Source organism: Phyllobates terribilis, unplaced genomic scaffold (genome assembly GCF_046119375.1).
Source record: "Phyllobates terribilis strain yellow unplaced genomic scaffold, ASM4611937v1 Scaffold_11__3_contigs__length_659146591, whole genome shotgun sequence".
In the NCBI taxonomy this organism is placed as follows: Eukaryota; Metazoa; Chordata; class Amphibia; order Anura; family Dendrobatidae; genus Phyllobates; species Phyllobates terribilis.
Window position 1 is genome coordinate 232756855 of NW_027362771.1, and position 12596 is coordinate 232769450.

The window sequence follows — 12596 nt, forward strand, 5'->3', positions numbered from 1 at the left end:
CTTAGGGCCAGCTGATAATACCAAGCTGGCCCTAACCCCTCTATTACCCAGTGAGCCACCGCACCAGGGCCCTGGATGAGTTGGGTACAGCGCCAGAAGATGGCGCTTCTATGAACGCGCCATTTTCTGGGGTGGCTGCGGACTGCAATTTGCAGCGGGAGGGGGGGGGGCAGAAAGCTTGGGCCTCCCTGCGCTGCGGATTCCAGCCCCCAGCTGCCTAGTTCTACCTGGCTGGACACAAAAATAGAGCGAAGCCCCACGTATTTTTTATTATTATTTTTTTAATTATGATTTTTCATGGGCCGCAAAAATTAAGGACATGTTAATGGCTCCATAGACTATCACAGGTACAAGTGCTATCTCTGAAAACCATGGATAGCACTCGTACAAGAAAAATTTCAAAGGCTGATTCTGGCGATAAGCTGCTGAGTTGATAGCTGTTGGTTAAACAATCGCTTGGCCAACAACAAATGTGTATGAGGCCTCAATGCAAATATATTTTCCAGGCAATATTTACCAATGTAACCATTTTACTTACATAGAAATCAAGAATTTTTGGATGTATGGTCCATGTCTTTTTTTCTACAATTCAGCAGAAGACAAGAGAATGCTGTTTTCTGTTTTAATATGGATGGAGTATGTTTCTTGTTCAGTTCACCTACTACATTAATAATGTGCTGTCTTCCAATCTTCTACTAGCATTGTTCACATATTATAAAGCAATTGCACAATTGAGGTTAAAATAGTTTCAACAGTAACTGAACTCTATGTCAATCAAGTATTGGCAGTTAGGTGGAGCTGTATCATGGACTTTGCTCAACGCTATTTAGGCTATGTGCCCACGTTGCAGAAATGAAGCAGAAAATTTCTGCTTCATTTCTGCAAGTCCTCTCCCGGGAAAACGCATGCGGAATTCCGCACGCGATTATTGCGCGTTTTTCTTGCGTTTATCGCACGTTTTCCACATGCGGAATTGCCTTGCGTTTTTTAATGCATTGCACAAGGCAATTCCGCTTGCGGAAACGCAAAATTAATGGACATGCTGTGGATTTTTGAGCGCAGCATAAACGCTGCAGAAAAATCCGCAGCATGTGCATAGAACTTGCGGAATCCCCTTGGGGACCATGGGGGGCGGATTACCAAGCGTTTCACATACGTTTATGCTGCGGAAATTCCACAGCATATACACATGAAAAACGCTACGTGGGCACCCAGCCTAACTTGCAGACGTGGGGTTAGTCTCCAAGTTAGTAGTGTTTTAAAACTGTGCTGCCGCCATACTGAAAATCCGGCTGTAGGGAGGAAATTAACTTTATTCCTCCTGGCAGTCATAAAGTTTGACAGTGTGGCTTCAGTCACGGCTTAGTAGATAGTGAATGTGGCTGTAAGAAACTTTTGGCACATTGACTGACTGCTTATCAGTGCAAAGGTTGTAAAAGTAACTGGGTGTGCTCACAGCCACCGCTCACTGTGACTGAAGGCGCACCAGCCGTGCCTCTATGACTGAAAGCTGGAGGCTGTTGGGAGGAGTAAAATTAATTTCCTCCTGCTAGCCGGGCTTTCAGAGCAGCAGCCACATGAATGGAATTGACCTGCAGATTAACACCATCTGTTTACTAATCGGTGCCCCTATGACTGAAAGCTTAACACCATATGTACAGGTTAACAACATTTGGGGACATGATAGAGTGTATAGCCTTAAAAGGAACCTATCACACAAATGATGGAGATGAACTATTCAAACTTTTCTACCACATTCAGTTGCATAAAAGCTCCTTCTTTGCATTTAAGAAAAGGGTGTAAAAGGTGAAATCCAATATTCTTATAATTTGATCAGTGATTAATTATGGTTATGATTAGTGCTCGCTGCATTATTATTGCCACACTTATGTTGTTTTTTTAACTCATCTGAGTGGATGATATTTTTGGCAGGCAGTAAATGATAAATGTTTTTTCAATGAAAGAAGCCAAATAGAAAGCAGCATCTATGTGTTTGCATTATTTTGCAATGGTGGCGGAAGCGTAGGCTGAAATGCCATTGATGTCTTTATAATGTACTCATCAGACAGTGAATAAATTGTATTAATTACAAATTAATTCCATGGCATTATGACAAATAATAAACGTCATTACATTTTCTTTACATGCATGCTCCAAATATATTAACATAAATTCAACCTTTTTTAAGCTTTGCAAGTTTTAGATTTGTTGCAGAAATTTGCCTGGGATTTTTTTAGGGGTCTATTAGGGGTCTTGGAAAATGGTGACAAAAGCAAATTTATTTTCCAAATTTTTTTTTCACCACCAATAAAAAAAACAACTAAACATCTTTGGTATCTGCATACTCATACTGACCTGGAGAATCATACTGCCAGATCAGTTTTACTGTATAGTGAATATGGTAAAAACCCAAAAACCAATTGTGGAATTGCCCTTTTTTGCAATTTCAACACACTTGGAATTTTTTTTCCCATTTTCCAGTACACTATGTGGTAGAATGAATATGGTGTCATTCAAAATACAACTTGTCCTGCAAAAAAACAAATCCTCATACTGCTATGTGGAAGGGGAGGCAAAAACATAAAAAACAAAAAAAATGGAAAATCGCCATGTCATGAAAAAAAAAAGGAAAATTTTTTTTGCATAACAGTTTTGATAGTACAATTTAAGAAGCATACATACCACAACAATATGTCTGTCTCTTGCTGTAAGTTCCTTTCCATCTTTCCATGAATGCATGTGCCTACCAACCAACATACATTCATGGTTACATTTTTTTTGTCAGTGGGGGGATGGGGAGAGGATAATGGTGTTATAAAAAAAATAATTTTGGAAATCATTATACACGTAGTTTTTGCATATCTGTATTAATATTCCAATTTGGCAACCATATACCCCACAACTATACAATGGGCTGTTGCAGCATTTTTATGACGCGTTCCGACTTCATAGCATTTGTTGTTATGTTGTCCTTTTTGCTCAGGGTGAACTGATTTGATTTAATCAAAAATCTGCACATTTTTACACTAAATCGAGACATTTAACTGGGTAGGTCGGTTTGACAAACCGGTTTAAATTGTCAACCTGGAGAAGCATACAAACCACATCGAAATTACAAGCAGACTAGTGTTTCATTAAAGGGGTTGTTCTCCTCAAAATGATTGTGATGCCGCAACTGTTATATGTGCTGCATAATTCCCCCATCTGGATCCCAATGAGCAGGTTCCGTAGGATAAAATCACTATTTGGAGAATTAGTGTGGGGTAAGAAGAGTCCCAGACTTAAACAGGAAACACTGCAGAGACCGAAAGAGGAGGGAGGCCTAGCGCTCCCTAATCCCTGGTTATACTTTCTTTCTGCACAAAGCCAACACCTCAAGGGCTGGGGGGAGACTATGGAAAAGGGACAGGTACCTGTCAGTTTGGAGCACTTAATTAAGATTTCGCCATTAAGTATGGGACTGGAGGCGGGAATCTTCAAGAAATGGGGATCGCATTACCATACCATAAATCTAATACATAAGATGTGTCAGAAAATCAAGCAGATTAGGGGGGTAACTCATTTCACTAAGTTTTCACCTATCTGGGATAAAATCTATTTTCAGGAGTTCAGTAATATGAAGGGGTTTGGTGAGTGGAAAGAAATGGGTATTGGCCTGATCTATCAGTTGATTTACAGAGGGAAGCTTAAATCATATGAAGAATTTTAATTCCCAAGGCTAAACCTCTTTCAATATAGACAAGTTCAGCATGCATTTCAGACCCAAAGCAGAAGAGGGCCAATTGGAATACAAATAGATCTGATGTTAGATTTTATACTTAAAAACAGAGGAACGAAAGGGGCAATATCTGAAGTGTATAGAGACCTGCTGCATGCCTTTCTTGGAGGACACCCTATCAAAGCTAGAAGGAAGTGGGAGCCAGACTTGGGAGAGATAAACGACGATAGGTGGGAGTCTATTCTAGAATATATACCCAAGTTATCCATGAGTGAGCCTGGGAGAATATCACAGCTGTATGTGATCCACAGGGCATATAGAACCCCTGATATGTTATTTAAAGCAGGGCTGAAGTCTAACACCGACTGCCCAAGGTGCTCGCAATCTCAGGCAGACATACTGCATATGCTTTGGCATTGTCCTAGATTGTCCTCCTTTTGAATCGTAGTGTTGAACCGTATTGGAATAGTGTATAGGTGTATTGTCCCTAGGGACCCACTGACATGTATATTAGGGTACGTTGAGGAAATAAAAACAGACAACATGACCAAAATAGCAATTGCGAGATTATTGTTTATTGCCAGAAAATTGATTGCAAAATATTGGATTAGAGGAGCTCCCGTCCAGACGCGAATTCATTGCCCAAACGAACAATATAATTAGACTTGAAAAAAGTATTTACACCAAGAGGAATAAGCAGGAATACTTCCATAAATTATGGCAGCCATGGTTGGATAGGATTAATTAAAGTACACCTATATACACTACTGTAGAGTAAAACTCTTGGTAAACTGCATGCCGGAGTGGAGAGGGAAGAAGGAATGAAGAAAAGGGGAAGAGAAGGAGTAAAGTAAGGAAGAAAAGGAAAAGAAAGAAGAGTGGTAATAAAATAAAATAAAAAAAAGAAAGAAAGGTCTCCATGGGGGAAGGGGGGGGGGGGCAGGGAACTTACTGTAATATTGTAAAACGAGTATTGCCATGTACTGTAATATCTGTTCCAAGTTTGGTTATGTTTAATAAAAATTTATCTGATTAAAAAAAAAAAAAAGGGGTTGTTCACTACATTTTATTACGCCCCCCAATGTATTCTTCCAGGGCCCCTAAGTGGTTTTGTAGTTACCTTGTGGTGCTGTTACTGCTTTTGAGCGACGCTATCACTAGCTGCTCACAGGCATCAAGTGACCCCCGGCTGCAGCCGGCTCTGACATCTGCTGATGTCACGTCATAATTCCTGATGCAGCCGGGGGTGACTCACTTCTGCGTTCCACCGGTGGATGCTGGGTTGTGGGTGGGGTTACCCCGCACGTCACACCCGGCATCCACTGCGCGCTCTCCCTCTCCCCATCCATTGGGAAAGTGAGCAGTGTATGCTGGGTGTGATGCGCGGGGTAACCCCGCCCACAAACCGGCAGCCACCGCGGGGACCGCGTCACTGATGTCACGCCTCACTTGACGTAACATCAGTGGCGAATCACGTGATGCCTGTGAGCGACCAGCGGTAGTGTCCCGCTCACAGGCAGTATCTGCATCACAAGGTAATTACAAAATCCCTCAGAGGCCCCGGGGGAATACATTGAGGGGGTAATAAAAAGTTGTGAACAACTTCTTTAAACTTTTTGATTGTCACATGAATCCTACCTAGCATTTCTGTTAGATTCCATCATTTATGTCGTTTTAATATAAATGATGGGTCTAAAATATATGTTAAACAAAAAAGTGACACAGGCAACTGACATAGTAATGTCAGAGAAAAAAATAGGGAGCCACTAACAGCAGCACCACCAGCACTACTTCACCAGTGGTAGTACCAAACATAGGTCACACTTGGCCCCCTTTGCCTCTGGCAGACGTATATATAGTGATGGAGCGGAGGGTATAATGGAATATCTGTCACATCACTTCTCTTGGATGATGTCAATTCTGACAGCAACACCATCAGCTTGAGTCAGTGTTTTGCTCAGTCCAACTCCTCCGCCACCATAACACAATGTTGTACATAGCTGAACTTTAGTTCCATCAATGATGTCTGTTTTTGTTCTGTTCCTTAGTCCCCTAACTCACAACATCCGGGGGGTTAAGGAAGATTCATTGGAAGAGATGGAGGACACTATTCTCCATCGCCAAGTTGTGTTGCTGGGTCTGCGAGCCCTGGTGGTTGGGGCACTGGCAGTGGTAGTAGCACTCTGAGTCAGGGCAAATCTTAAGGAGGGAATTAGGTGGGTGGGTCAGGAGCTTAAGCCATTTTCAAGATAGAAGGAACTGTGGGAATTTGAAACCTATTAGGGATTCCAAAAAAAGGAGTTCAATACTTTGAGGAAACCTCAACGTGTTGTACACATCTTTTCTTGGCAATTATAGGCTTTGCAGTATTGAGATTCACAGTGATTTTATTTGTCGCACAACTAATTTTTGGGGAAAATTCTGCTAAGATGGTGAATTCTAATTTCAAAAGATTCATGAAATATAGCTACATATTACATAGGTTGAAAAAAAGACATAGGTCCATAAAGTAAAAACTTTCTCCACCAGTTATACATTTGCTATTGCTAGATTATAACCCACAATGCCATTTGTTGTGAGAAAAGTGGTGAGAAAAGCATCTAGGCCTATTTGAAATACTGATATAGTATCTGCCATTAGTATCTCTTGTGGTAGGGTATTTCACAGCCTGACTTCTCTAAAGCTCATTGAGGCTGTGTGCCCACGATGCGTTTTTTAAGTGTTTCCGCAGCAGCAAAAACGCTGCAGAAACGCTTAAAAAACGCAGGGTAGAAGGCCTGCCATGTTCCCCAATGATAATCCGCATGTGCTGTACACATGCTGCGGAAATTTCTGCAGCGGATTATCATTGCGGAAAAAAATGCAGCACTACCAATTATTTTGCGGAAGTGCTGCGTTGGGGGATATTAACAGAATTTGGGAACATAACCCCTATAACAGTGTCTGCAGCAGACACCCCCCCCCCCCCTTAACAGTGCATCATGACCACATGTTTTGTTTAAATTTTCTTTTCTATTTTCCTCCTCTAAAACCTAGGTGTGCTTATGGTCCGATGTGTCTTATAGTCCGAAAAATATGGTATATATTTTTAATTATTATTTTGTGATTTTTTTTTTAAATATTTTTACTTTTTTTTTACTTAGTCCTTCTATGGGACTTTCACTTTTTGCAGTCTGATTGCTTTATAAAGCATAGTATTGCACAAGCATTACTATGCTTTATTACTGTCAGTGCTGCACTGACGCAAGCTTGTTAGACCATGAACTGCGCATGATCTAACAAGCTTGCTAGCCCTGGTGACCTGTATTTCGTCATGACGACATTGGGTCACCATGGCAACGATCAGCCCCTCGCAATGACGTCTCTCTGCCTTCTAAATGCTGTGATCAATATCGATCACCTTATTTAGGGGGTTAAACTGCCAGGAGCGATGCGGGCACCACTCCAGGCAGTGAGAGCTGGGTGTCAGCTGTCAGATTTGCTGAGCACCCGGTGACAATCGCAAACGCATTGAGTCTGTGAGCGCAAAATCGCCAGGACGTATCCATATGTCCAAGGTCGGGAACCTGTTCCCAACCCGGACGTATGGATACATCTAACGTCGTGAAGAAGTAATGTACAAATAGTTCTGTATTTGTAGACATAAATATTGACCTACAGTCTTCTGGCTTCCTCTTCCAGTAGGAGTAGTTACATGGCCGATGATTTGGCAGCAGTGGTCATGTTTTTATCTGAACCAGAGAAACAATCTCCTGCCCAGGGCAGAGAGGGACAAAATACAAAGTACGGCAGAGTGACACTTGTCTTCTATGTGTTTTTTATGTTTCCACCACCATGGGCACATCTGGACAACTATTTTAACTTTAAGTGGGTTTACACTAGCTGCTGGCGGCCATTAAATGTCTACTGATTAGTTACATGTTTGCATGATCAGCGCTAAATGATATGTAAGGGCCCATTCACACTGCATTCTTTCCCATGTTCTGTGGCCTCATCAGAGCTTACGCTTCGACGGGGCCTTTGACTATAATGGTGCAGACGGAGTCACAGTGTGCTCTGTTGTACATCATTATCGACCATATACTCCTATTGGAAGCGGACACCAAGATGTAGTCTACTACATCTAGCCAAGAAATCAGAAACTCCCACAAGTAGCCCCATTTGGGAAACTAAACCCCCAAGCAATTCATTATTGGGTTTGGTAAGCATTTTAACCCACAATTACCTCAAAGAATTCTATAAGATTGGGCCGGTAAAATTAAAACTTATGGTTTTTCTGCTATAATGTTACTTTAGTCTCAAATTTTTAATTCACACAAGGGATAATATTTGAAAATGTACAGGACAATTTGATGTGCAATTTTTACTGAACATGTAAATACCCCATATGTGGTTGTACACTATTGTTTGAGAACATGGTGGGGCTCAGAAGGGAAGAAGCGCTACTTGGCACGCAGATTTTGTTTGAGCAGATTGTGGGTGCCATTAGCAGAGCCGCTAGGGTGTCAGAACAGCCAAAAAAGCAAAACTGACCAGATTCTGGAAACTTCACTGCTCAAGGAATTCATCTAGGGGTATAGTGAGTATTTTAAACCATCGGGTGCCTCACAGTATTTTATAACATTGGGCCACAGAAATAAAAAAAAATATTATTTAAATTTCACAAGGGTAATAGATGAAAATTTGACTCCACACTTTGTTATACAATTTCTTTTGAATGCAGTGATATCACATGCCAGAAAATTGGTCACATCTAAAGGCTAAGAAGAAGGAGTGCTAATTGGCTTTTGGATTTCACATTTTTGTTGAATAGTACCTGAATAGCAGAAAAACACCAAAAGTGACTCCATATTAGAAATTACACCTCTTGATGAATTCATCTACAGCTGCAGTGAGTATTTTGGCCCCATTGGTGGTTGCTCTTTGCTACATCCACATCATGTATTTTTCAGGAATATGCCATGTTTATGCTCAGACATTGTGCCCAGCTTCTGCTTCTAGAGACACGCACCTCCACAATTGTTAGGTGGCTTCTTCCAATTACAGTAATGCCAGACATGTGGACGCTTGTGGTTTAGACACACTGTGGGGCTCAGAAAAGAATGAGGGCATTTGGATTTGGGAGGCCAGATTTCACTTCATCTGTCTTCTGTTTTGGCGGTGTCTATCGGGACACCTCCAAATGCAGAAATAACAAAAAGAGCAATTCAGTTATTGTTTTTATAGCTATATATTTTTAAGCCTCTCATTGTGTGCTATAAGTGATAACACAGCTTTGTCCTTCGGGTCAGTATGATTACAGTGATACCACATTTATATAGGTTTTTTACGATTTGCTACTTTGCTGCACAGTAAAAAGAATATTTCACAAAAAATGAATGTTTTTGCACTGCCATATGCTATAACTTTTTTTTACAGAGTTATATAAGGGTTTCCTGCGGGACAAATTGCGATTTCTATTATACTAATTTTTTTTTACATATGACTTTTTGATCACTTTTTATTCAATTTTTTGAGTGTCATAACAATGAAAAAGCTAATTTTTTTTATTTATTTATTTATTTTTTTTATGAAGTTCCCCATATGTGATAAATAACATAACAATTTATTTGTTTGGGTCACTCCAGACACAGCAATACCAAATATTGTGTAAAGTTTTTCTTAACCTTCGCTGTTACACAAAAGTCGCATTTTTGTTGGCAGCTAAAAGCTTTTCATGTTTTTTTTTATACACGTTTTATTGAACTTTTTTTTTCTTACTCCCATGTGCTGCAGTGTAAAGAGACCAGTCAATGATACACTCACACAGGTGATGGTAGGGCCTAAGGCTACGTTCTCATGATGAGCTTTTGGTGCGTTTTTGAAGCTGCATATTTTTACTGTACTAAAAACACAGTGTCTTACAGTTCCAGGAAAGTGAATTGACGAAGGGTTTGTGCACACCAGGGCTGTGGAGTCGGTAAGCCAAACCTGCGACTCCTCAATTTCCCTTTACACCGACTCCGACATACAGTACAGACCAAAAGTTTGGACACACCTTCTCATTTAAAGATTTTTCTGTATTTTCATGACTTTGAAAATTGTACATTCACACTGAAGGCATCAAAACTATGAATAAACACATGTGGAATTATATACTTAACAAAAAGTGTGAAACAACTGAAAATATGTCTTATATTCTAGGTTCTTCAAAGTAGCCACCTTTTGCTTTGATGACTGCTTTGCATACTCTTGGCATTCTCTTGATGAGCTTCAAGAGGTAGTCACCGGAAATGGTTTTCACTTCACAGGTGTGCCCGGTCAGGTTTAATAAGTGGGATTTCTTGCCTTATAAATGGGGTTGGGACCATCAGTTGTGTTGTGCAGAAGTCAGGTGGATACACAGCTGATAGTCCTACTTAATAGACTGTTAGAATTTGTATTATGGCAAGAAAAAAGCAGCTAAGTACAGAAAAACGAGTGGCCATCATTACTTTAAGAAATGAAGGTCAGTCAGTGTGAAAAATTGGGCAAACTTTGAATGTGTCCCCAAGTGCAGTTGCAAAAACCATCAAGCGCTACAAAGAAACTGGCTCACATGAGGACCGCCCCAGGAAAGGAAGACCAAGAGTCACCTCTGCTTCTGAGGATAAGTTTATCCGAGTCACCAGCCTCAGAAATCACAGGTTAACAGCAGCTCAGATTAGAGACCAGGTCAATGCCACACAGAGTTCTAGCAGCAGACACATCTCTACAACAACTGTTAAGAGGAGACTTTGTGCAGCAGGCCTTCATGGTAAAATAGCTGCTAAGAAACCACTGCTAAGGACAGGCAACAAGCAGAAGAGACTTGTTTGGGCTAAAGAACACAAGGAATGGACTCTACATGCCTGGTTCTCTCCAGACCCGGGTACCATCCGAACATTGAAATGCATGGATTCCGCATGTACAGATGCAGTGATGCGTAATCCATGCGTTCCAATGCAAGTCAATGGCGGCGAAAACGCAGCACTTCCGCAAAATAATTGGTAGTGCTGTGTTTTTTTCCGCAATGATAACCCGCAGCGGAAATTTCCGCAGCATGTGCACAGCATATGCGGATTATCATTGGGGACCATGGCAGGCCTTCTACCATGTGTTTTTTAAGCGTTTCTGCAGCGTTTTTGCTGCTACACAAACGCTTAAAAAACGCATTGTGGGTACACAGCCTTAGGGTTACCTGAGGGTTCGCCATATCTATAAGAAACGGTTTTAGTTCAAGCAATCGCTAAAAAAGTGCTGCCCAACCGAGTGGCTTGATCGACAATTGCTCCTTTCCCAGCACGTCTCTTCAAGATGGAATCAATTTTAGGGGTTCTGGCGGCAATAACCAATTTCCTCACTTTTCCAATCAGATTTCCAGCATGTCCCTCTAGTAGACTATCTCTTATTGCCAGCTGAAACGTGTGCACAACACAGCGAATGTGATGAATATGAAAGTGTTTTGAAGCAGCTTCAACAAGATCATCTATTTCTAAAGTATAATTTTGCTGTTCTTCTGTTGTAATATCTGTTTGTTCCTCAGTTACATGAACAGCACTGTGGCCTTCCATCTCAAACATACTGAATCCTAAATTTTCTTCTAGCTGTTATTCATTATTCTCATTCATCAGTTTAATTGTAATTATCATGTTTGAAGCATTGTCCGTTACAATAGCAAGAACCTGTTCTTTTTTGAGTTTGTAATCTTGCAGAACTTTTTCCACTTAGGCTGTGTGCCCACGATGCGTATGTCATGAGTTTTTGGTGCGGAAATTTCCGCAGCGTAAACGCATGATAAACGCATGGTAAGCCTTCTGCCATGGTCCCCTATGCAATTCCGCACTTTCAATGCCCATGCTGCGGATTTTTCCGCAGCGTCTATGCTGCGCTCAAAAATCCACAGCATGTCCATTAATTTTGTAGAAGCGCAACGTTTTCGCCGCCATTGACTTGCATTAGAACGCGCCAATGCCGCAAGACTGCATCTGTACTTGCGTAATTGGCGTTCTAATGTGCGGATGGTACCCGGGTGTAGAGGAGAGAAGACTCTCTTCCACACCCAGGTACCATAGAAACTGTAAAAAAAAAGAATAAAATAAAAAATAAAGATTATATTCACCTTCTGGCGGCCCGCGCTGCGCTCCTTCTCCTTTGCCGGCACATCGCGTTGGACTGTAGGACCTGCGGTGACGTCACAGTCATGTGACGGTAGGTCCTTCAGTACACGGCATCGTGATATCCCGGCAGCCAGGAACGAGCGCAGCAGCACACGCCGGGCCATCGGAAGGTAAGTATCAAGGTTTATTTTTTTATTTTTAACCATTCAAAAGGTCACACTATATAAATCCATGCAGTTTGCATGGATTTCATATAGTGTGACCTAGTTGTCAAGCACGTTCCAAGTGATGCTAAAATCGCTTTGAAAGCGCTTGTCAATCCGCATGCGGAAACGCATGTGAATCCGCATGTATTACGCAGGAAAAACGCATGTACAATCTGCATGCGTTTTTTCTGCCAGGGAGATGCAGAAATGCTGCAGAAATTTTCTGCTTCATTTCTGCATCGTGGGCACATAGCCTAAGGCCTGGAGAAACTGGCTGGTGTGATGAGCTTTAGTATCTTTTACAGCCAGTGACTTGGTAACAATTTCTTTGTTGTCACAAACATATTGAACATTGATGGCAAAATAGTTCACTGTGACGTATCCAGGCATCCATTTCAAGAAACATGAAGCATCTTTTGAGAGTCTTTTTAAGATCTTCCTTTTGTTTAAGGGCTTCTTCAATGCTGCCCCCCCTGCCCCTCGCTGGCTATGGCCATGTTTCACACACAGCGTTTTTGCGGATCCATTTTTTGCAGTAAAATGCAGGGTCTCTCG

At 41.4% G+C, this 12596-nt stretch overlaps 1 long non-coding RNA gene across 1 annotated transcript in view; it reads right to left on the reverse strand.

The window, feature by feature from the left end:
- Positions 1–12596, reverse strand: part of LOC141165080 (uncharacterized) — a 40727-nt gene that overhangs the window by 25494 nt on the left and 2637 nt on the right. Inside the window, exon 2 of the long non-coding RNA XR_012251048.1 lies at positions 2683–2743. This is a non-coding gene — a long non-coding RNA (uncharacterized lncRNA). The remainder of the gene's footprint in view (positions 1–2682; positions 2744–12596) is intronic.